The sequence below is a fragment of the Emydura macquarii genome, unplaced genomic scaffold (assembly GCF_026122565.2).
Source record: "Emydura macquarii macquarii isolate MOO-44397 ecotype Brisbane River unplaced genomic scaffold, CSIRO-AGI_Emac_v2 contig_450, whole genome shotgun sequence".
Lineage (NCBI taxonomy): Eukaryota > Metazoa > Chordata > Testudines > Chelidae > Emydura > Emydura macquarii.
In genome coordinates, this window is record NW_027130587.1 from 11,810,355 (window position 1) to 11,836,772 (window position 26,418).

Below are 26,418 nucleotides of genomic sequence, written 5' to 3' on the forward strand. Positions count from 1 at the left end.
TTCCAGTGAAGTACATTAACTCAGTGGCTGGGGTGCATGAACAAAAACAGAGCTCTGAGTCTCTACATTTTGGTTCCATGTTTTAACTTCCTCAAAGACTGGGCTGTGCAGATCTAGAGTTCTGGTTCAGGCCCCTATCCAGCCAAAGGCCTCACAACGAGTCTAATAGAGAGTGGGCCAGTTTTGTGACATGCGCATACATATATAACATTATACGACCAATCACACCTATATGGGCAGACCACTGGACTGAGACTCAGGAGACCTGTATTCTACTGCTGGCTCTGCCGCAGGCCTGCTGAGTAACCTTGAGCAAGTCATTTTCCCCAGCGGTAAAACAGGGATAGTGATACTGACCTCCTTTGTAAAACACTTTTACATCTACTGTTAAAAAGTGCTATATAAGATATAGGTATTATTAATATATAGCTATATCAAAACATTATTTAATGATGTAGCCACAAATACACTGTAGATTCTATTAGAAAACACAGGATTTATAGTTTGCAGAAAAACCTGATTATCCTCAGTTGCATTGGAATAAATCAGACGTGACTCCACGGCTTGCCAATGTGCACCAGTGCAAATCGATGTAAGGGAGAAGAGGATCAAGCCTAGAAAACAGTATGGATTATGCAGGCAAGGTATTAATGTTCATTTTGTACAATGGGACAAATTCTTCCTTGACTTACATTCTGTGCAACCCTAAATCCCTCAGAAGAGTTGTATGTGTTGTCAGTCAGAGGAGAATTTAGTCCAATGACAACAAAATGATGTGATATTTTAAACAGTGCAACAGAGCCAGAGACTAAAACATTTTAATCCAGATTCTCATTTACCTCAAGGCCTCCTTTGCACCACTCTGGTAGTGTAAAAGGGCCTTAAAGTGGATCTAAATTACATTATACCCACTTGCAGGGTCTATTACAATGCCCAGTGGTGTAAAAGAGCCTTAGTGTAAATAAGAATCAGGCGCTATTTCTTCTTTATACGATGAAAGTTTGCACATTAAAGTTCAGACTTAAGGGCTATAAAATCAGTTTATTTAAGCAAGAGATCTTGCCAATTGTGTTCTTGCCCTAAATATTATTTTAATCGATTATATTAATCTATTATATTTATGAATAATGAATATATGTATTAATATTAATATTATAATTAATTATTAGATTATACATTAATATTAATAGATTGTATTTATGGGACCAGATCCTCAGCTGTTATAAATTGGGATAGTTTTACTGAAGTAGCTGGAGCGACACCATTTACACCAGCTGAGGATCTGGCCCACATGGGCTATAGCTTCTTTTAACTCAAGGATCCTGAGGCACGGTGGCAGGGAGCTGGGAGAGACCAGGCTGGTTCAGTGCCCTACCACTGGTTGCCCTCTTTAGAGGGAATGAGAAGAGGCTGAGTAAACCCTGCACAGGATGGGTTAATGAGGAGCAGCTGTGGGGCTGGTTAGCCTAGGCACTATAAAAGGCTCCCAGGAAGGAAGTGCAGGGGCGTGTGTGTGGGGGGGAAACAGCCAGCAAAGGGAGATGCTGCAACGGAAGGGTGCTCTTCCCTTGACCCGTGGCTGGAGCAGTGAGGCTTCTGGGTCTATTAGGCCAGATTGTATATTAGTAGATGATGATGGGATATAAATTTGTAAATAAAGAGCACAGGGGAGAGCACGAAGCTGACGTCTGTGAGTTGTTTGTGGGCGCAGAGGACCTGATCAGCAGGAGGGCCTGCGTGAACCTGCTACACCCTCAACAAAGCCAGCAAACTGACAAACGCCAATTGGCAAAAGTTGACTTTTTAATGGCAACCACTGGGCAGACATGACTAGGAATCATTTAACTCACCTTGGAAATGAAGCATATCGAGAATGAAGTACATGAAGTACTTCATGGCAGCACAGGACAGGAAACTAGGAACCCTTTATCCCAGTGAAACTAAATGGCAATTTGTTTTAGTTAAGCCAAGTCTGATTACTTGAGATGGAGTTTGGCCAGGACACATGGGGTAACTTCCCTACACGTAAACTGCTCTAGATTCTTCAGGACTAGATCTTCAGTGGGTGTATATTGACTTAGCCCCATAGAAATAAGTAGAGCCACACCAATGTACTCCACGTGAATGACAGGGAGAACTCATTTTCACATTTTAGCTGAAAGTCAGACTTTGAGCCCCAATCAGGATCCGTTGTTCTCCTTGTGGATTTTCAATGCTTTGGTTTCTGAAATCAGTAAAACCCAAGTTAACTAAAAATCCTAAATATAGGTCTTGGTCCAAGAAAGCATACCTATTCAAGAAGAGTTCTTAAGCATGTGCTTAACTTCATGGAAAGAAAACACTGCGTATTAAAGAGCTCTTTAATCTTGTGGAGAAAGGCATGAAAAGAACCAGTGATTTGACGTTAACACCAGACAAATTCAGATTAGAAATAAGTCACAAAAATGTTAACAAGGAGGATGATTAACCGTTGGAACAAACTACCACGGCAAGTGGTGGACTCTCCATCTCTTGAAGTTAGCTCAAACTCAAGCCTGGATGCCTTTGTGGAAGATACGCTTTCGTCAAACACAAATTATTGGGCTCGCTACAGGAGTGACTGGATATGGCCAGTCTTATACAGGAGGCCGAGCTATCTGTCCTTAAAAAATCAATTAAGCGACCATTGGGACTTAAGCACATCCTTAAGGTTAAGCACAGACTTAAGTGCTTTCCTGAACTGGGGCCTGCATTTGGAAATCTGCCCATATATGTTCATAGTTCAGTATGAAAGGAAATCGTCTCGTAACCCTCCATGTACTCGTCTTCCCAAAAAACCGGTCTCAGTATTGCCCTGTAACTAGGATTATGCAGCCCTTATGGCATGCCGTTCACTGAATGGTACTCCACAGCTAATACGTAATGACTTAATCTGTTTGGGTAACTGCAGTGCATCAACCCACTTGGTTATTTGGCGCCTTGAAGAGCTATGGCCATTGTGACTTTTACCACATAGATGTAACTATAAAAACTATTAATATAGAGATAACTTTGCTAAAGAAGCAACTATGTCAGTCCGGTTATTTATTACTATTTACGATGACAGATTTATATTTCTGATCTCTCCAATGTATTTCTCCAGAGGAAATTAGATTCAGTACTCAATTTAAGGTATGCCAAGGGAAAAAAATGTTTCTATACATACTTAACAACTTGCCTGGATTAGATTAGAAATACTGGCGCATTCTCACAATGTCGTGTTGCCTTCTGAATTTGTTTTAAAAGTCAGTTTGTTTGTTTTTCATGGAGAAAGATAACTCAGTGGTTTAATGGACAGTGAAGGGAGAATAAGCAGAAACATCATTCTTACATCCTAACTGACATTTTCAAATATAAACATTGGGGAACAAATTGTCAGCCAGCCTTTAAGACAGTCTTGGTATTTCCATGCCCAGCTCTCTGTGCCAAATTGATTGTGCCAACCAAAGCGTGTGTGCAGAGCCAATTGATTTGTGAAGACAACCATTCGTTCACAGAACTCAGGCAGCCGAGCACCTAGCTGCTTAATTTTTGCTGGTCAAGACAGGTTGTATACATGCAGAATTGTTTCCTAGATGCAGCCAGTTGTGTGTATAAAAACGACTAACATTTGCAAGCCAAAGCTAAAAATGTAGTCCTCTGTATTAAACTCTACAGTTCTTAGCTCTGCTTTGCCCATGTGAGGGAACCAAGAGTCAGAGTGACTCACAAAGGTTAGTTCATGTTATCCATGGTATTTAACGGATTGGGTACATTAGCCAATTGGAGTGAAATTCAAGACTCTGCAAAGGGTCAGGATGAGGTCTGTGCACTTCTTAAATGTCACTTGTGTCCTGTTTTGAAGGCCTAAGTGGAAGTTATCTGGTGTATTGGCTTTGTGCTGGCCCTCTGCACAGGGGAAAATTCACCCTTCATGCACATAGAGTTCCAGTCTTCTCTCCCTAATTTATTGGTAATTCCTGTAAATGTCAATGTAAGTTACATGTCTGCATAAACTGAATTATAAACCACGTAGGTCCTGATCCATCACTCATTAAAATCAATGAAAGTCTCACCTTTGACTTCCACAAGTGCCGGAGAAGGTGTCTCGGCTAATATAATCGAGCGCTGCTCCACTGAAGTTAATGGATGAAATTCTGGCTCGGCTGAAGTCAACGGGAGTTTAGCCATTATGTTCAGGATTTCATTCAATGGATCTATGCTAGCGTACAACAGGTGAGAATTACTTTGTTCGTCTCTACACTTAGTGCCAGTATTCCATCAAATACCTTTACAAAGTTGGGCTAAATACTCGAAGTTCAGTGGCTAACCTGAACTTCAGCAAAAGTTTCTGAAGATCAGGGGCTGGATTCATGTAAGGGCTTAGGCACCTATGAGGCCATATGAGACTCCTAAATCCCAGAATAAGGCTCCACCAGCATTCACAAAACCCCTGTTCAGCTGCCCTCAAATCCTATAGGCACTTAAACATACTTGGTGCCAACATATTTATAATAAGTTCTCTACACGCCAATGTTTCTGCCTCTGAACGTGCACGCTGCAGCCCTGTACAAGGTGTTTGGACCCCTAATACCCAGAGCAATGTACAAATTGGGAGGAGATAGGTGTTCCTCTACCTACCTCGCCTGCGGGACCTAATCTGCTAAGCATGTTTAGACCTCTTCTACTGGATCAGGCCCCTATCAATGAGTTTACACAAAATGGCTGGGGGAGGGGGAGGAGAAGGAGGACTTCCTTTAACTTTAAGCCCAGTGGTTAGAATACTCACCTGGGATGTGGGCATCCCCCGGTTTAAGTCCCGCCTCCACCTAAGGGGGGAAACGGCCATTTGAACTGGTATCTGCCACTTCTCAGGCGAGTGCTCTAATCACTGGGCTGTTGAGGTGGGCCTCCCTCACTCTATCCCGCTGAAGCTGTTCAACTCTGCATAAATATATATTTTTTTAAATCACTGGATCAGGGAGACTGGATCCCCCACCTCCCCAGTGAGCGCTCTGATCAGCGGACTACAGAGTCATTCATATGTCTTCTCTCTCCCATGTTGAAGCTGATCCCCTCTCCCCACACCCCATCAGGCTGGAACCGGGGTTCCGAGGCCAACGCCCCTCACTGGGTTTCAGATTAGGAGTGTCTCCACTGATATGCGTAGCCCCATAGCACGAGTCCCAATCAGTTGACCCTGGCTCTGAGACTTGCTTGCCACAGGGTTATTTTGTTTTGTTTTTTGCCATGTAGACGAACCCTCAGATGTACCCTCAGGCACCTGTGTCCCCATTTCGTTGTATAGCAGTCTCGGGGCTGAGCTCATGTTCTATGAAACCCAGTCATTTTCTAGGCATCTAAAAGTTAGGTGTAGTTACACTGAGCATCACCACAACTAAGTTTCTTTGTGAATCTAGCCCCGTGCGTTTACCCACCTGGACTGGCAATCTTATGAGCATCAGCTTTCTTATAAGATTTCCTAGACTTCCTACCTCAAATCAGATCAGAAATATCATAAGCAACAGAATTTCACTTGATATTTCAATACCTTTCAGGCCAGAACGTAGTAACATAAAGGTATGGGACCATGATAAAGTTTCCATTAAATTCTAATGAATTTTTCCATAAGGAACAGCCTACAGCACAGCGTGAGGTATTTTATAAAGTGAATTGTTAAAGTTTCTGCTTTTTCTAGTTATAAAACCAGCAAGACCGAGGAACTGAAACAGGTGGGAAAAGAATAAAAAGCATTCATGCAGGGATGGTACCCACACTGGGGGAAATATCTGAAAACTGTGTCCTGATTTATTTGAAATAATACAAGGGAACACATAATGGGTGAATTCGGTGGGGATTAAACCTACGCATTCCTGCAAAAGCACACACAAATGCACGTTTTCAGCAATATTATATTGCTCTCCAGTTACTTTCCTGATAAAATTTCAATCACAAAAATGTCTCATAAATAGAGCTGTGCAAAAAATGATTTTTCAGCTCGCTGACCAAAAATATCAGGCACGGGGAGTTGGGGAGGAGATCACTTCAGATCCAACATAAACCTTTGATTCATCATGAACTGAAATGTTTCATTTCATTTTGGGTTTTTTTTTAAAAATACTCTTACATGTGTTGGATGGATCACTTGGTGATTACTTGTTCTATTTATTCCCTCTGAAGCACCTGGCATTGGTCACTGTTGGAAGACAGAATACTGGGTTAGATGGATTATTGGTCTGACCCAGTATGGCCGTTCTTATGTTCTTAAATTTTCTTTTTAAATACAATTGAGGATAATTCCAAAATGAAACATCTTTCTGAAAAGAAAAGTCAAAACACTTTGTTTTGGAAATGCTGAATTGAACCATTTCTTCATTGATGTTTTTTTTTTCTAATTTTACTGAAACTATTTGCTGAAATCAACCCGAATTCACAAATCGCTTTAGTAAAACCCAATTTTTTGGGGCAAAAAATGGTTTTGCATGAAAACATTTGCCCAGCTTTAATCAGAAGTAAAGTATTTAAAAATTACCCTGCAGCCCAGAAAATGATCATTTCTAAGTAAAACTGAAATCAAATAACTTTTATTTACGCTCACTAAAATAAGCCTCATATTGATGTTACATTAATAGAGGCAGTACCGGATAGTGGTTAGGTCTTTGAATTAGGAGTCAAGAAAACTGGATTCTATTCTTGGCTTTGCTACTGCCGTGCAAGATACTGTATTTCTCTTTGCCTTAGTTTTCCCACAGGTATAATAAACATAATGATAACATGCCTGCTTTTCTAAAGCATTGTGAGAACTACAAATGAAAAATGCCATGTAAGTGCTGAGAATTATTGTTAATTTGGAACCCATCATTTCAGCCATCCAAAAAGCCCTTAAATGCAGATTACATATTGAGAATGATTTTTAAAGGGGATTGAACCCACTCTTCCTATAACTGCTGTCACAGCTGTACTAACTGTGAGCACAGATTATACAACCCACTCTTCCTGTAACTGCAGTTGCAACTGAGTCAACTCTGAGCACAAATTACATCAATTAGGTGCCCGCCTGATGCGTGGATGCATTCAGGTATTAGACATCTAATTGCCATAATGTGCATCCGCAATTACTTGCACTCACAAAATTGCATCCACCATTTTATTTCTGAATGGAAAAAATGAGATTTGGTTAAAACAACAGCCATTAAATTACTAACAGGGTAAAACTGACCTATGTGAAGAGAACACCATGATGTCTAGGGCACTACTTAAGCCGTCTTTTGGGGATTTAACCTCTGCATAGGTCATGTACGGATCGTCTGCACATGGGTAATTTTACCCATCACGTGGAAATATATGCTAAAATCAGGAGAATTGTTGGTCCTTTTTCCAGACATAGGATTATTTTTTTAATTGCGTTTTGAAGACTCAGTTTTGGTATTGTTTTTTTTTTTTTTTTACTGATTTTCAGTAAATGTTTAGCAACACAAGATGCTGGCTAAACAGCCTCAGAACACCAGTATAATGTTTGTGGTGTTAACTGTATCCATCCATTAGCTATAGCCGGCTTCAGAATAATTCCTAAAACTAATGTGTTTTTATGGCTAAGCAAATAAACTAGCCCCGCTAACTGCAGAAGTCAGCTCAGCTAATCTTCCTTCTCTGCCTAGAATACTCTTCTTTCCCTAGCCTATCTGACATGTGGGGTTATTTTTAGCTGTAATTAAAATCTTAACATACAATGTCATAGAATCCATTTTAGTAACTGATGTGCCAGCACTTTTTTTATTAAATAGACTATAAATTTTTTTTAATTTTTAGTATTTGGAGTGTTCAAGGAGAAAGCAACCCTAACATTGATGCCTGATGACAGCTAGTCAATGAAGTAAGAAAAAAATCCTGCGGTGGTTCCGTCTATCTCCCAGCTCTCTCTAGCACTAAATTACAGAATTAATAGGCTTTTAGAAGAGACTGACACATAGTTACTGTGAAAAAGACAATTAAATGTGGAAAGCCACTTTTCTCCCTGCATTTAATTTTAACTGGAGGCTTTGAGACTCAATAAATCTTTTTCTTATTTCATTCTCACTTTTTCTGCAGGTATTAAAGCCTTTAAGAAAAGCACGTAGAAAGATATTTGGTTTAACTAACATATTTCCCTCACCACCACCGCCACTTTCTCTGTTTTTTCCAAATCTGATATTCCCTCTCCAATAAGAAGGTGGGTTTGCATCTTTATGCCCAATATTTTTTATCCTTCAATTCTTTTTCGGGACTAAAAAATGGCTTAGGCTACATGACAGTGCATTGGAGTAAGACCCACTCCATTTCCCAAGCTGTCAGTTTGCCCCCCCAGATTCCCCTAGGGTCAGCTGGCATTGAATATCTTGTCATGAACCTCTTGATGTTGAGGACTTTGTTTATTTCAGGCATGGAGCCGTGCTGTGCAGAAGTCTGCCGTTGTGAGCTGTACGCTCTCTGGGATGGTATTAAAGAAAGAGTGAGATGCTCCCCTCCTCGCCCCTAGCGGGTTTCTAGCCCAAGTGGTTTTATCTCTGTACTATCTGATGGCTGTTATTCCCCTCCCTCCCTTCCCATAGCAGTGATAGTGTTTCTGGTGATAGCCTGTGGAGAATCTCACACTTAGCCGAGAGCCTTTCCTCGACTCATGTCCTCCTTGGATAAACGCTTGTTATTTTGATTCATTTTAATAAACCGCCATATGGGAGAAGTGGGTCCTGAGCTCGGTTGGAGCTTCTAGCTGCTACTGTAGTAATAATAATACTAGAATATTTATTATCATGATCCTTATCGCTGTCAGTCTCAATGTCGACATATAGACAGAGGGAGGCATCTGACTGTGTCTGTCCAGGGCCCAAGCATAATTTTGTCAGGCCCAGCACAATCTTGTAACACGGGCCCCCGCCTACACACACAACCCCTCATCCCATACATACAATCTCATGAGCCATCAAAGATTTTTTTCATCATGGTAATGGGGTCTGCAGCTTGGACCAGGCCTCCAGGCCCCAGTAAAGTGTACCCTTTTCTCCCTCTTATGTAGGGGCCCTGTGTCTGTCTGAGTTATGCAGAGACTGGAAGGACATAGAAAATCTATGGAAAAAGGCAATAGAAAAGCTGTTTCTTCAGCAATGCTGAGTGATGAAACATTGATGGCAAAGTTACGTTGGTAGTTTGTCGTTTTGGTTCGGATAAACACCCAAAAGCTTGGAAGCGTGCCTCAGTTATCTGAACATAGCGTTAAGGGCCGATTCTGTAATGTGGTAAAGAAGGCTGTGCAAATGATTTGGGTTTTTGGTTTGCTGGCACCTCTGGGGGCAAAAAAGGAAGGGGGGGGGGGGAACACTTTCATTTTGGGTTGACCCAAAGCAGAGTTTTTTTCTAAATTTTCAGTGATCTGAAAACTCAAAAAAAAAAAAAAATTTGTTTTGAGTCAGATGAAACACTTTTTATTGCCCAACACTAAATACTTAATTTCTGACCTTTTTTTAATCTTAAAAAAAAAACAAAAAACAGGTATGTTTAGATTTCAAAACAAAACATCATTTCAAATTGAAACGTCAAAACATTGCATTTCAAAAATTTCAAAATTTCAATTGAAACAATTCAGTGAATTTGACACAAAATTCACATTTGTCAACCCAAATCTGAGTATTTTGATTTGGACCAAGACATTTCACCCAGCTCTAGCATGGAGTACCCTCAACTACCAGAGAAGCAAGTGGCATTGAGATGCTCAGAATCTCCCAAAGTTCGTCTGGAAACCTTGAAAGGACAGGTGACGGAAAGGCTGGAAACACTTTGAAGATAATCTTCTCATGGTATATTAGTACTTCCTGTCCTCAGACTCAACCTCAGCCCATCCCAGGCCCTGGCCACTGAAATGAGAGCCGCACTGACAATTGAGAAGCGCATGGTGATCGCGCTGTGGAAGCTTGCAATGCTGGATTGCTACCAGTCAGCGGGAAATCATTTCGGAGTTAGAAAATCCACAGGAGGGCATGAATCATGTCCTGCTAGACGGAACTGCGACTGTAGGCAATATGCAGAACACTGTGGATGGATTTGCAACTATGGGGTCCCAAACACTAGTCGGGCAATAGATGACATACGTATCCCTATTTTGGCTCCCGCCCGCCTTGCCACAGAGTACATCAAGAGCAGGGGTTGTACTTCTTTGGTTATGCAAGTATTGGTGGATGCTTCACTGATATCAGTGTGGGGTGGTCAGGGAAGATTCATGACACTCGTATCTTTAAGAACACTGAATTGTTCAGGAAGCTGCAAGCCGGGACATCTTTTTTTCCTGATCCAACCTCCTGTCTGCTCCAGGCAGGAGCGTATCTAGAGCTTGTAGCCGGCATGGTCAGTTGGGCAGTTGCACACAACCAGGGAAAGCTGCTAGCTGTGCTCTCCAAACCAGGCAATCAGGAAAAGGCATTTCAAAAATACCTGGGAGTTTCAAAGAGGTGAGTGGGTTCTGATCTCTATGAGCTCTGGGCCATGGAGTTAACAAGTGTGACAACAGCGGTCTCTGTTGGGCATTGTGGGACAGCTGTTGGAGGACTGTTAGGGTCGACACATGTCATGTAGTGTCTACACTCGCACTGTGTCGACCATAGTGCGTCAACCCTGGCTCAATACCATTCGGGGAGGTGGTGGTACTGTATCACTGTAATGGAGCGCTTACATTGGTGGGAGACAAACTTGAGCGTAGACACGTGCACAAATACGTTGATGTGAGATGACTTACGTCTTCCTAACTTTGTAGTGTAGACCAGGCCTAAATCTCATTAAAAGTCAATAAGAGAGAGGCTCCTACGTCCCAGTTCCTCAAAGATATTTAGGCATCGTACTCAAAATTGATTTCAACAAATGGGCTTTCTCTTCAGTTAAGTGTTCCCTTCAGTGAACTGACATCAGTTGAAATCAATGGGAGATAGGCACCTAAATACCTTTGAGAATCTGGGCCCAAGGGCCTCCGTCACTTTTGAACATGGGGCTTAGCCTACTAAGTCACTTAGGCAGGTTTGAAAATTTCAACCTACCGCTTGTTGAAATTTTTCCAACTAAATCTTTTTCATCAAAGAATAATATTTTGCCAGAAAAGGCCTTTTATCAACACTGAAAATGTTCCCCAGAAAAAGTTTGTTGTTACAAAATATTCAGGGTTGGGTTTTTTTATTTGTTTGTTTTTTTGTTTTTTAATGAAGTCAGAAAAATGAAAACCATAGCTCTTCTCAGTGTTCGTTGGTTTGGTTTTGGTTTTTTCGATGTTCCCTTTTTTCTGATTTCCATTTTTCCAGTTTGTTTTTCCTTTCCCACCTCTGGGTGGCGGGTAGAGCTGCAGTTTTGCTGGGCTTCTTCAGGGTGTGGTCACTGCTGCCAACACAAGCCTCTATTTCCAACTGGCGCCAGCCAGTAATATTCTTTAAGGGCCCCTGCTCGGGGTTATGAGCAAAGGTCAATGGCAGACTCCGTGGAGAAGAGGAAAAATATTCCCCAAAGGGAGGTGAAGGTGGAAACGCTATGACCTCAGACCATGCTAAGTGCAGAGGAGTTTCTGAGAAGGGGGCTGGTGTCCCCAAACAAAATCACCATTCTACGAGTCCCCTGTCCCAAGGAGATAGAGTGAATCAAGGGGCATCCATTGAAACCTGGTCCACACTTTAATGCCTATAAAATCCATAATTAACTTGAGACCTGCAGCACTCTTAGACTCCTGGAATAAAGCTGTACAGTGTGATCCTGGACACTGTTGTTTTATATAAATTGGCCTTCCTGTTCTAACCATTCCATTTGGTGTGGCAGGCAGTGTTTCCTAGTGGATAGGACACTGGATTGGGACGCAAGAGCCCTAAATTCACTTCTTGACTATGTCACAGATTTGCTGAGTGACCTCAGGCAAGTCCCTTCATCTCCCCGTGCCTCAGTTTTCCATTTGGAAAATGGGGAATAATGATGCTGAGGCCATTTCTGAAGGGCTTTGAGATGTATGGAGCAAAAGTGATATATATGAGCCTTGGTATTACTATTAACAGCAATGTTTGGAAATAGTGCTACCGAATGGTAGCTGGAGTGAAGGAGGGGAGAGCATGGGAAGGGACTGCTAGCTGCTACTAGAGGTCCGTTAGCTCAGATGAGGCATGCCTGTTTATGGACGCGAAAAACCTAAGATTCTAGATCCACCTCACACGTTTATGTGTGGCTTATATAGTTGTTGTGCCTGATGGCAGCAGCATATGGCTTTATTGAACTTAGTCTGTAGAACTGCTCATTTGAAGTGAGGTGCAATGATTCTGCTGCCTTCCATTTTAAGTATTCTTTTGCTTTCTTTGGCTTCTTACCTAAAATCTTGCTGCTTTGAATTTCTTTGCTTAATACAATCATGTAGTCCTTAACTTGTAGTGTTCTCAGCCATCGTCTACAATCTAAATTAAAAGGAATGTGGCATGTAGACTAAATGGCAAGTACTTGTATGATTTCGGTTTCCCCTTATCTGAAAAAACAGCAAATTAGCATGTATCGAGGACAAAAACAATTAGATCTCAGACCCAGATTGCATTTTTCATCATCAGATTATTGGATTAATTCTCCCAGGATGATGTATTAGTTGGTTTGTGTGCGCAATTGCTTAATATACCACAGGGACATCAGTACAACGTAGCAATTTGCAAGGATTTGCAATGCAGAACCTGATTAATCTGTTTTAAAAGGAGCAGCTTCCTCATTTTGGATACTGTAAAATGTCTAATGCTCAGGCACCTTTGAATACTTATGTTCCTTATTAAAAGAAATCATAGAACTTGGTGGAAGGAGCACAAGTTGCAGGAGAAAGGAGTTTGAAGGAGGCATCAAGAACTCAGTCTGTACGCAAAAGGCTGGAATGCTAGTTACAGGTCTCAGCAGCTCTGTAAATTGTTCTCTTAATAGTTAGTTTAGTTTACATGGAATGGAACCCTTTCATTTTATTACCAAGCATGTGGTAGATGAGGCAAAAGGGGGAGATTGACTCACACTTCGTAAATGTTAAATATCCAAGAAGTTCTTATACTCTAACACAATTGGGGGTAAAAGTTGGGAAACTGAGTCACAACTCAACCCAATTTGCACCTTTATTTATACGATTTCTAACAGAATAATTATCACATCGTGTCTGGACATACATTATACCAGACAAATAACAACAGATAAGACCAAAGTGGTAAATGGACCCAAGTTACCATATTACGGAGCAGCAGGAAGTCCTTCCACCTTCCATGATAGTCAGCGTCTTCTCTGATCCCTTGATTTAATGCTTCAGCCCTGCCTTTCAGTTTCTGGCCTGGTGTTTCTCTTGAGCCCATGTTCACTTAGGTCTTTCATGTATTTCCAAAAAACAAATTACTTAATCTTTATCCAGTTGGCTTTTTTTTTTTTTTTTTAACATTTGTTCTGTGAACAATAACATAATTTACAGCAGATTAGCAATTCTATGTAAAAGAAGAATTGGCAAAACCACACAATGTCAGCAAGGCCTTCCCCTACGGGCTAGCTTATCTGTACTCATTCACTATCCATAATTACAAATCATTAAAATATAACTAACAAAACTTTTAATAGCAATCCTTCATTTTTATATTTCAATTTTATAAGTCAGTGTATGTTATCCCCTTCATCTCTTTGGGGGGTGAGTTTGAAGAGCATGCTATAATTCTTTAATGTCAACTTTTCTTATCTTCTTGAAACATGGGCTTTTCATTCTAAGTCCAGTTTTGTTTGTGAATCATTACAAAGGAACGTCATTAGAGATTTTCCTGTGAATGCATTTTGAGGTGTGTCTCAATGTTAGGGCCTTGATATAACTGCTTTTCATGGTACCCCAACAATGTATACATTGGTTGCCCCTATTTACTGTTTCCCCATTTCATTACAAATTTTGTCAGATTCTTACAGTTCAAATAGCCAGCACAAACAAAGGGGTGATGAAAGGAAGTATTTTCCCTATTTCACAGATGAAGGACAGAGATATTAAGAGGCTGAATCAAATCCTCTGGAAGACATAAGGAATCTTTTCATTTATTTCAGCAGGCTTCGGATCAGGTCTGACGTGTTTTTCCCAAGGTGACACCCAAAGTCGATGCCAGAGCCAGTCAACCCAGATCTCCTGCATCCTATGTGCCTTCAACACAAGACCATCCCTCCCCTTCAGTGAAAACAGGATTATTTATGTACGTATTTATTTATTTTGCCCAAGAGATTCATGAGCAGGCCCATAATGTAGATTTCCAGTATGGAGTTGAATTTTAAATGTATATGTTTTTAAATATTTATTTTAAAAAATAAATAAGAACGGATTTCTAAACAGACTGTGCTTTATTGCCATTTAAGTGGAAACAGTAAGGGGGTCAGCGTTTTCCAAACATGTGATTGCTTGCTCTGAAGGGTTTATTAGCACAGTCCATTTAAGAAGCCAATCAGAAAGTTGCTGGTACAGCACACTGTAAATCTCTTAACATGCTGAATTTTGTTTGAGTCTCTTGTTCTAATTCAAGTTCACTAGATATCTTAACCTTTAATGAAAGTGCTGAGAGACCTTGTATTTCTCTCTCCACCACTTACTGTACACTAAGCAGTCAGATAAAGTGCCATAAACCTGAGAGAATTAATGGTGAGCGTAAGAGATTGGTTCAGTGCCAGGCATACGTGGTTCCCACTGAATCCATTGGGAAATGAAGGTGCTCTGCACTCTGTTCAATTAACAATTAAAACCTGCAAAGCCTTGGTCATGAGATCCGTTCTTAACAGGCTTATCCCCAGAGGTGTTGAGCAGTTCTTGCCAGATGCAGAATTCTCTCAGCTTCCATTAAGGTCACAACTCCATTTGAAATCAACAGGAATCTTGCAATTAGCATCCCTGGGAGCTGTTTGGACACATAAGGAGTGCACTTCCCAGGGGTGCCGCAGCTCTCTGGAGGATCTTATATCCTTAAAGACAATCGGTTTAACATGACCGAGAGATGCTGGCTCGCACCATAAGGAAACAATGGCTTTAATCTCTCCATCTCTGACATACTGAAACATATCAGTACCCAGTTCTCAGGCTGGATGCCTTTCTAAAAGATAGGCTCTAGCTCATCGAGCGCTTCAGGCAGGAATCACAGGGGGTAACATTTTCAAAAACGGCTAACTTACTTAGGAGCCTGAGTCTCATTTTCAAAAATGACTTTCCCATTGACTTTCAATAGGATGTAGGCTCCTAAGTGCAATGCTTTTAAAGGTATTTGGCACAAAAAGATACCTGTAGGCACCTATAGGAGGTAGACACCTAAGCACTGGGAACTTCTACTACACACTTATCTGCATTTTTAGGTGCAGATCCACACACACACAGTCGTTTTTTTACTAGCTTTTCAATTTTTAAATTTTTTTAAATTAAAACCTTTTGACCAGTTCTATAGCTGGCCAAAAATATTTCAGTACAAATTCTCATTTTTTCCACTATAATTTTTCAATGGCAAGGAGTCTGGTCAAAATTTGAATTTTTTTGGTGATACATTTAATTAAAAAAAAAATCAAAAGTTGGGGGGAAAAGAAGTTGACTCGCTCTGATGTTTTGAAGGGAGACAGAGAAGGGTGATCACAACATTCTGCATGAGTCTCCGATTCACCAAGGTTCTTAACCACAGGTATCTTTCAGTACAAGAGTCACACTATTGACTAAAATTATGCCTGTGGTTAAATTACTTGCTAAAATGGGGCAGTCTGTCACTTTAACTGTAATGGGGTCTAGGGCTCAGCCCACCCCTTTCACATCGCCTGGCCCTTTAAGAGCTGGGAGGCCTGAGGTTTGCAAGGACCTAGGAGATAGCAGAAGAGAAGTAGCAGACCTGGGGCATAGGTGGAGAAAAGCCCATTACTGTCCCTTTAAAGTCCTGGGACCAGGCGCTTTGCAGAGTGGGTGAGGTGAGGCACTCTCCTCTCCCAGCCAATTGGGATGTGCTGTGGGAAGGGGACCCTTATATATGCTGCCCCCTCCCCCACAGGAGGGAGCTACTAGCAGGAGAAGGCTGGCTGTTGAGCATATGAGCCTGCCAGGGGACTAATTGGGGAAAGAGGGCCAGCTGAGGAGAAGCAACTAAAGGCCCACAGCTGCTTCAATCATAGCTCCAGCTACAAGGAGGGGCATTGGGGCAGGATGCCTCCCTGGGGCAGGGAGTTAACAAGTGCCTGAACCACCACTCCTACTCCTACTCCCGGAGGAGGGCTGCAGGGGTTCCTGTCTTAGGAGAAGGAGACTGCCTGCCTGCCTGCCTGAAACAGCCCGCTTGCTGCTAAAGAGGCCAACGGGGACCCTGAGGAAGTGCCTTTGTAATGGGCTTGGGAAGAAGCTGCTTGAGGAGACAGAGCTCCCAGGTGGGACTCGTTTGCAGCCCCGTGGGGGATGCTGATCAACAGGGGAAAAAAACCAGAGCAGCCCAGGGAAGCAGTGAGGGATTGGAAGCCACTCTGATCTGCCAAACCTAGGGTCCCTGGGCTGTCATGCAGATGGGGGACGGGCCAGGTTTCCCCTACTTCTTCCCAGCAGGAGGAGTAATACATGCCTGAGGACTTAAAGAGGCAAAACCAGTGAGTCCCAGGTGGGGGCTGAAGGCCTGCCATAATAACTATTAGATGTTGGGTTTCCTGTGAGGATTTCTCCCCTTATGCTGGAAGGGGACTGAACTGAATGGTGACCTGGTCGGAGGGCCCGGCCACGCAAGCTGCAGACTGCGACACCTCCAGGATGACAAATGATGGTAGGCTACAGCAGAAGAAACTTGGGCAACGCTGCTTCCTGGCACAAAGGGGGATTGGTTGGTGAGTACGCCCTGTGACGGGGGCCTGAGCTATGAGAACAATGAATTGATGCACTTGGGTTCTGTTTTCACTATTGGGGGAAAAAAAAAACCAATGATATTGACAGCTTTTTAAGATAGTAAATGCAGAGTATGTAGTGTTGCCTATTGCTAAGCCTGCCTGTGAATTTCCAATATAAAGCATTACTGTCAATTATTTTAAATTTCTCTGTATTTTTAGATTTGGGGGGGCTGGAAATCTGGCATGCAGGCTCTGAGTTGGGGTGGAGGGGTTGGGTGGGGGGTGGTTTTTTTCCTGACATTCTGTCCAAAGCTTCTGAGCTATTTTAAAGCAATGAATGAGTGAGGGGGAAAATGCGGAGTCTTTTTTGTTTTGCTGTATGGTCCCATAATGAAAAATGATATTGCTGTGGTAGATGATGATGTTGCTATGGAACAACCCGTAACAGGTTCCCATCGCACTAGGTGCTGTACAAAGACAGAGTAATAGACAGTCCCTGTCCTAAAGAGTTTACAATCTAAATAGACAAAACAGACATATGGTAGAGGAAAGTGATATAAAACCCTTGTGAATACCAGCCATTCAACTTTACTGCTTACTACACTTAATAGTAAATATTTATATAGTACATTTCACGTTCAGAGTACATTACACATACCTATTCAACATGGCAGCAGCCTTGGGAAGTAAGGATCCTTGCTGTCGTGGTATTCCCACTTTAATGACAGGGAAACTGAGGTGAGGTAGAGAAAGTCACTTGCCCAAGGTTACAGAATATGAATTAGTATAGAAAGGAAGGATAGTCTTGTGATTAAGGTACTGGAATTGGGAAATCTGGAATCATTCCCTTCTCTGCCACAGACTTTCTGTGTGATCTTGGCCAAGTCACTTAAACCTGAGCCAAAGCCCATGAGAGTCTTCTTGTTGTCTTTGGTGTGTTTTGGATCAGGCCCTTCATTTCTTTGTGCCTCAATTCCTCACCTATAAAGTAGGGAATAGTGTTATCTTCTTCTCCTTCCGCCATACTTTGTCTGTCTTGTCTATTGAGATTGGCAAGTCTTTGAAGCAGGGACTGTTTTTCTATGTACATGTACAGCACCTAGCACAATATCCCCATCTTGGTAATTTAAATAATCGTGATAAAAGTCAACACTGATTCCTAATCCACTCCTTGAGCCACTAAGGTACACTTGGTCTTAGCTGGCTACTGTGATGGAATTCTAATGTGCCAGGTACCGTGTGTTGCCAAAATGCATTTCCATGCCTGCCTCCATTGTTCTTTCCCCATTGAAATGCCAACCTTGGCAGAATGCCACTGTCCTCACACACACGGACTGTGCCTGTGTTCAGCAGCAAAGGGCTTGGTAAGCTTAGTGTCAATAACTGACTCCTCTGTAACACGTTACTCACGCTCTCTATTGTATCATATTCAGCTCCATGCTGATGCTGTCGACCTGGGTGAATAGAACCTGCAGTCGGCAAGATAGGTTGATTTAAAAACCTCCACCAAAGCATCGTAAACAACATAAAAGGTTCCATCTTTTAATTATTTTCCGATGGTCTCCCAGGCATTAAGTGTCGTGTGTGTCTCCCCCCCCCTCGCCCCCCCCCCCCCCCAAAAAAAAAAAAACCCCCCCCCCCCCTAACACTCGCTGCCTTGGCTTTTCAAACACAGTGTAGACGCATCCTTGGAGGGCTGTGTCTTGCCAAGTTCTGACCCATTGCCCTCTGTGGGAGTTGAGGGCCCTCAGCGCTTTGCAGGGTCAAGTCCCGGTAGCAGTGCTTCATCTGTAGATCCAAAGAGGCCAAACTTTGGATCGCCATTTTGCCAAGGTGCAGAGCTGCTAAGGTCTAAGGGTCAAGTCCCGGTAAAAAAAGACCTCCTATTCCCACGGCCCATGAGTTGTGAAGATTATTGTCCTCTAACACTCGCTGCCTTGGCTTTTCAAACACAGTGTAGACGCATCCTTGGAGGGCTGTGTCTTGCCAAGTTCTGACCCATTGCCCTCTGTGGGAGTTGAGGGTTCACACCATCTCTTGCAACGGAAGAAGGGATCATCTTATTCCAGCGCTTTGCAGGGTCAAGTCCCGGTAGCAGTGCTTCATCTGTAGATCCAAAGAGGCCAAACTTTGGATCGCCATTTTGCCAAGGTGCAGAGCTGCCTAAGGTCACGCCGCAGGGCAGAGGCAGAGCTGGGACTAGATCTCTGATCACCTCACTCCCCTCCCTGCCCATTTGAGACGTGGAATGGCCATCCACTCTGAGACTGGCACTTCTATAGCTCCTTTTGACCCAGAGGATCTCAGCATGCTTTACAAATCACTTCACTCCTCACTGAAGTATGACTGTCTGGGGTGGAATGCAGAAGTTGTTTTAGGATGTCTAATAATTTAGAACAAAAAAGTGTAGAGTCCTGAATCCAACTGAAGCTTCAGTGAGAATTTTAGATAGGCAAAATTCAGCTACTTAAATTGAAAAATATTTGTGATACTTGGTCTAACATCCCTCATCTTCCCAAATATGAGAGAGCAAATGGTCAAAATTTCAGTTAAAGAAGAGAGTGCTCAAAAATACCATACTGGGCTTTAGTTCAACACATTGCTGAAATGTCTGAGTTTCAGTTCCCCGCATGTTGAATGGGGATGATGATGTTTCCTTCCTCCCACCCTTTGGCTATCATGTCTATTTAGATTGTAAGCGGTCTGGACCAGGGACTGTTTCTTACTCTGTGTATGTACAGCACCTAGCACAATGGCAGGCACTACAGTGTGGGAGGGAGCTAATAGGTGCTATTGTATTGTTGTAATGTTTGGATGGAAGGTACTATAGAAGTATAAATAATTACAATTGTTATTTTATTAGAAAGTAAATAGCAGTTCTCATTTGTGGATCATTTTTTGATATAATTTGTCTTGAGTTAGCACTTAGGAGCCTTAGTCATAGAGCGGGACTCTGCTGTGCCAAGTGCTGTACAAACAGAACAAAAAGATGGGCTCTGCCCCAAAGAGCTTACAGTCTAAGTAGAAGACAAGAAAAAACATGTTAATGTATCAGACAGGAGCAGCACAAAGGAACAATGTGAAAACATCAATTAATTGATTGATCTTCACCATATCCCTGCGTGGTCAGGGAGAAAATATTCTCTTCCTTTTTATCAAATGGGAAAACTAGAGCAGCTCACAAATGGAATCATGGTTTGAGAGCTTGGATTAGTATTCAGCAATTCCTAACTCCCAGTCCAGAGCTCAGACCATTAGATCGTGCCTCTGGAAAAAGAAACACCTTCCTTATTTCTATGCTAGTCCTCTTCAGGATAATACACATGGAACTGCCCTACCTCTGCCACCCTCTTAAAGTTCTAAATTCTTCAGCTAGTCTGAGACATAACTGGAGGTGTATCTTTGAACATCTGAGTCCTGTATTCTGTGCAGGATGTGTTGTGTATTTTTCATCTGCCAAGTACCGACGTCAACTGGATCTTTGGGCCCGCTGTGTTAATTGATGGAAAATCTGATTAGTTAGCAAGCAAGCATGCCTCAGAAGACAAATTCCAGAGCAACCTGTGAATCTGTTTCTGAAGCCATACCCTCTGTTGACTTTTATCTGTTGTCTTCCGTCACACACACACCTCTTGGCTTTTCTTTTCTCCAAAATCTGGCTCTGGCTGCCCACCTATTTCACATACAGTACTTGAGTGGCTGGTTTTTTCCATGTGCCAAAAAACAAATCCACCATCCCATCAATTTCAATAAGGTCCACTACTATAGTTTTCTTGTCTATATAACTGGATATGAAGAAAAATCCATGGTAAATCACTGACAAGGAAATTGTGGTTAACCACCTTGCTAGAAAAATAATCTACCCAAATGTGTGCTTAGGGCTTAAACACAGTAACACACAGTAGGATCAGTTCAGGGTTTATGCATAACATAATCTTATCATGGTCTGTTTGAATAAGAAGCACAGCTTCTTACTCTTCTCTCTAGAATATTCATTATGAAAATCCGTTCACTGCTTCCAAGCATATATATGTATGCATATGAAAACGGTTGGCTCCATAACCTTGGGTGGAGGAGGGAGCAGGGGGAGATAAATGAAGACATCTCGGGAGACACATATGAGGACCCAAAAAGCATTAAGACATATGTTGGAACATATTGATCCCTGACAGCCTCCTGCAGCTGATATTAATCTTTTTCATTTCCAGCCATACTGATATTTAATGAGGACAGTATGTGCCTCTCTATTGTATAAATCTTCTGTGCAGATTTTGTACAAAACCCCCAACCTGGAGCCAGGTCTTAGCCAGTTAAAGAATTAAGATTCCTTATGTTTCAGTTTAACAGATCAAACAGAAAATTGTCAGGAACATTCTTCAAAAACCTTTGGGGAGAATACAAGTGGCAGGCTGCTATACTGGAATGAAACTCTGGTTTTGTCTCTCTGCATCCAAACATGGCTGTGCTTTGAACAAGCAAAGGTTCATATCTTCAAATGGGCAACAGACTGTCACCCATCAGCGGTGTCTGAGTCCCTTCCATATAAAATCAATAGCAATAGTGAAGTCCCAAATGAACTTGGAGTTTCTGGATTTTAAATTGTATTTATGCATCCTAGTTTTAAGGTAACATTTAGAATTGCACCTACAGTCTTTCATGCGTGCGTGGGGTTTATTTTTGTTGTGTTGGGATTGTTTCCCCGCACTTAAAACTGAAGTGCCTGTGTAACCTGCTCTTGTTAACTTGTGGGCACAATTTAAGAGGCAACTTTTGGAATTTTGCTCCATGAGAGAAATTCCTACATTGATATATTGCAACATATATATATTTTACTTAAGAGATTAGTAAAATATTCTTTTGAATAGCACACTCATCAGGCCCCCTTTGCTGTGGCATCTGTAAACAAAACTAAGTTTGCCCGAGTGTGGAAGTGTTTTTGTGACTGCATTTCCGGGATCACATTATGCTTTCTCATGTGCAAGGGGGAAAAACCTTCTTTCTCGATTTACTTTACTTTTAGATTGCATGTGGTCTTGTTTTCCTGTAGAGAGAGAGTAAGTGAGCCTATAGAGTGTTTCACTCTGCCAGGTCCTCCTTCTTGAAGTGTTCCATAAGCCTCATTCATCAACAAGCTGGCTGGGAAGCAATACAGCTGGTTGGGAAACAGTGAAAAGTTTTTTGTGAAACTTTTTCAAAAAAACACATCTGAAATTTTTATTCAAAACGAGTTCAATTTTCAAGGTCGGTTGTTTGTTTGTTTTTGTTTTTTTCCCCCCCCTCCTTTCTTTTGCTTCACCCTTTCTTATTTTTAGTGGCAAAATAGAGAGGACTCCAAACTGAAAAAAATGTTTTTATTTTGGGGGTTGCACTGAATTCTTTTATTTTTGGCTACTAGTTTTTCATTTAAAAATTGGCTCTAGCGGACAGGAGGCAGACTTCTAAAGGTGAAGTACGTGGGCAACAGAAGGATAGTGACAAACACCACAGATTATTTAAGTTTTTGGGTGATGCAGTAATACTCCCAGGTCAGACAACCTCTCCCATGATTCATCTTGGAGAGGGATGGCAGTGCATCATGGAATACACGTCCATGGTGCACCATGGGAGATATAGTCTTGCTGAGAAACCTCTCCCGTAAAGAAGAATGGAGACATGAAGCAACCAAACTACAACTCCCACAAGGCACTATGGTAGCATATCCAAGTCAAAATATTTCAGTTTTCAGTCATTTGCTATTTTTAATGAAAAATTAAAATTTTCCACAGAAAGCAGACACTGTTCACTAATTTTTTTTTTTTAGTCAGAACTGTTTTCAACCAGCCCTAATGATGGTGTTTAGCTAGTATAATAAGTGAGCATCTGACCTATGCAGTTAGAACTCTGTTTAAATGCAGCTTTTAAATAAGAAATAACGGCTTGTTTCCCCTCTTCCAAATTACTGGAGATAAAATTGAATAGTGTAACAAATTTCATTGATTTTTGCCAAGAGAGGTTCCTCAACACCCTCCCTCCCCCAACCGGCACCACACTCCCTCTGCACCTATCTCCCAGTTAGTGTGGCAGAAGAAGGTGTAAGGGCTGGAATCCAAGCCTACTAATGCTACTGCTCCTTAAATTTCACCCCTTTTCCGAAAAGCTAGGTGGACCTATACAATGAAATAGACCCAGGCCCACCAGAGCTCTACTGATCGTGATTGTGTTCATAGCCTGGAATCTTTTTAATGGAAATAAAATACAATATCTTCAGTTGCTGCATTTTTGAGAGTTTAATTTAAAAACATTTCCCTGCGTTTCAATATGCTAAGCAGGCCCTTTAGAGGCCTCAGTTGCCAAACTGTGCAGATGGTCCTTTTTGGAAGGGAGGTATGCTGGAACTGAGAGACATCATAATCTTTGCCTGTGCAGGTTTGGCCAGGCTGAAGACTTACCACTGTACTTATTGTCTTGTAAACTGTACTGCCATCTGAGAAACTGGTAATCTCCATTCCTGACCCCGCTGTCTTTTACCACACCACCTAAAAAACTAGAATACTTGTTATGTAGTGAAAATGTCTGTTCTATGGGCTGTTGCCCTGTTTGCCTGATTAGCTGTAAAATTAAGAAAGTCTGTGACAGGCTACTTTAGCCCGAAATTAAATGTTTTCCGAATACCTTTTGTGTTTTGCTTTAGGGGGTGGTGGTTTTTTTTAACCCTTCCGTAAAGTTAGTTACACCTTTTAATCTTGCGTTTTAATTTGTTTTTGGAGTTGTTGACTTAAAATTTAATATTTATTGTATTATGCACAATTGTGTGGCGAAGATGTTACATTAAGAGAGCTGCCTCACTTAACAGAACCTAGCATGCTGAGCACTGATCACAAAAATGCTTCCTTTGAGTTATTATGGATCATCACCTGCCTGCCTCGCAAATTCCAGACTCCCATTGAAGTCAAAGACAAACAGTATTTGGCCCTATGGTTCTTCTGACTCTGTGATGAAAGGTTTCTTGTGCTATATGGGAAGTGTATTGAGTAGTGATCTATACTGTGCTTTTTGCTGCTCCAGCAGGCATCACAGACCCTGCTTTTAGCTAATAGGTCTGTGTCTCAGTGAGATAAAAATATATTTTATAAGTATATTGTTTCACTCTTTCACTAGTCCCACCTCTCTGGAAAGTTATAAAATAAACTGCTTAGGATAATAGAGAGTACACCTGTATTTTCTGTGCTTGTTTTGTGCCCATTGAAGTTAGTTGAAGACTTTCCAATGGCTTCTAAGGGCTTTGGATCAGGGCCTTACAGAGCTGAGCTAATACCTCAACAGATTTTTACCATGGATGTTTCCTTGTATAAAAAGCAAATTTGCTTTAGCTGTGGTCATGCTCCTTTTTTTTTTTTTTTTTTTCCCCTTCACTTTCCACAAACACATGAGCTCATTTTTTCTGGCAGGAAACTTTAAGGAAATCACTGAGTTTAAAGAAATAGCAGAGAGAGTATATTTGGAACGAAGTAATGACGAGTATTCCCAGGTGACAGTGGATTCACTGCAGGTAGGAGTGTGCCTCCCAGCCCCGGGTAGAGAGACGTGCTATCTCTACTCAGGCTAGCGCATTAAAAATAGCAGTGTAGACTTCGTCCTCTGGTGGCTAGCCCATGCTATAATGTCCACACTGCTATTTGTAGTGCACTACCTTGCAGAACTAGTACCTGGTTGGGAGGCATGCTCCCAATTGGAGTCTACACTACCCAAAGAGTTTGTTTCCATTTCCTGAATGGATGACTACCATGTGACCTTTGCATCCAGTCAGTATGAACCAGCATCTCTGAATAGTTTGAATTTAGATTATTGTATGCTCACAATGACTTGTTGGCAGACAAGGGCTAGGACTGACTTGGTGTAAACATTCAGTGAATGACAGGCTGTAAACTGGTCACAGGCAATTTACAGAGACTAATATTCTGCTCCTGCAATCTGACTCTGCGGACATTATGGTCCTACCCAAACAGATCCCTCAACTGCGAGATGGGGGTTTGCATTTGTCAATTTATTTGGTATTAATTATTCATTCACCTCTACTCCATTATCTCAAAATATTTCACCCCCCAACAGAAGTTTCCCACCTACTGGCTGTGATGTATATTTGAGTATTTAGTATGGACTAGATTCTACTGCCCTTAGTCCATGAGTAGTCTCAATGTAAATAACTTACTACTCATTTGATTTCAGTGTGACTACTCAGCATTGAATAAAGCACAGCTCAATGGGAGTAAAGGTGGCAGAATCTGGCCCTATATCTCACTCCCATTTCAAACACATTAAAGTAAAAAAGAGAGATCCATTTACAATAAATATAGTACAGGCTTGGGTGGACATAAAGATGAATCCGACCTATGAAAATGTTCAATGGTTGGTTTTGTTAAAAAAAAAAACGCATATCACAGCAGGTACAATAGCAGCCATCTACTGTTGAAGCATTTCAGATGTATCAGACTTTCTGCTATTGAGTTAGCATTAATTAGTCTTAAAATAAAGTGCTACCATGCAACATTAATTCAAGAGAAGAAACTGTAAATTCCATACTATTCTCTAAGGCTTGTTTTCACAGTGAATTAATCGGACTTAATTTAGCACTGCATCAACAAACTGTACCACTGAAGGAATACAAACGAGATGTTGCTTCCTAACTTTTTTCCTCATTAGCTGGCCTGTTTGTGCTCTGACACAGCCTTATTCCAGCAAATTGTGAATGTGCTGAAGACATGCACATCAGGGAGAAGTCTTGTGTGACTTTTTTCTTCCCTCTTCTGAGCAATTAAGACTCTATGCAGATGTGCTGCTTCCTTTGCAACATCTTGACGGAAGACCTTTCTAACCTCTCTTTTTAAGTGAAAATTAATTATTGCAAGCTTAGAGCCAGGTTGTGACCCTCTGTTTGTGCTGAATAGTAATTTACTCCACCGAGCTAGACTGTTACAGTCCATATATGATGGCTACCATCTTGACTAACATGCTGGAGATTAAACTGGGGACGTCCAGAGCTAAAAGCAAGAGTTAACCACAGCTTGCGCTAAAGAGCCAATGCTTTCTAACGGGGGGGGGCTCTAACACACTTCTGTCCTTCATGGATTGGGCATCATGGATTGGGCACAGAGGGGGGCCTAGGGCACACTCCATCCAGACCCTTATGCTTACTCAGCTAAGCAGACCCCTGCCCTGTACGCCCCTTCTCAGATCGTGACTCTGGCTGTGGTGAGGACAGCAGGAGAGATTCACAGCAGGGACTATGGGGCGAGTGAGTGGGTGTCCAGGAGCGGAGAGTTGAGGGAGGGTTTTGCATTCCAGGATGCAATCCTGACCAGTCAGAGGTTGTCACCACCTGCCCAGTAACCCGGGGTGCCTCACGATGCTTTACTGTTGTAGCTCCCACCCTGGGCCGCTTACACCCAGCCTGCGGGTCACACCCGGAGTGTCTGTCGCTATAACCGTGGCCCAGCTGCCTGTCAGCAACGTTCCAGTCCCACTCTGGCTTCTGCCAGCCTTGGTTACTTCTTGCAGGGTGACTCCACTGCTCTCCCCGTCCCAAACTGCCTCGAA

The 26,418-nt window shown here is 42.0% G+C and overlaps 2 long non-coding RNA genes across 2 annotated transcripts in view; both read left to right on the top strand.

Annotated features, from left to right (window-relative positions):
- LOC137146437 (uncharacterized) overlaps nucleotides 1-14,337 on the top strand; it is a 105,740-nt gene extending 91,403 nt beyond the window's left edge. The window contains exon 4 of the long non-coding RNA XR_010917936.1: nucleotides 14,074-14,337. This is a non-coding gene — a long non-coding RNA (uncharacterized lncRNA). The remainder of the gene's footprint in view (nucleotides 1-14,073) is intronic.
- Nucleotides 4,121-8,707, top strand: LOC137146438 (uncharacterized). The gene is made up of 3 exons (XR_010917937.1): nucleotides 4,121-4,233; nucleotides 7,807-7,870; nucleotides 8,415-8,707. It is a non-coding gene; the product is annotated as an uncharacterized lncRNA (long non-coding RNA).
- Nucleotides 14,338-26,418: the final 12,081 nt, after the last annotated feature.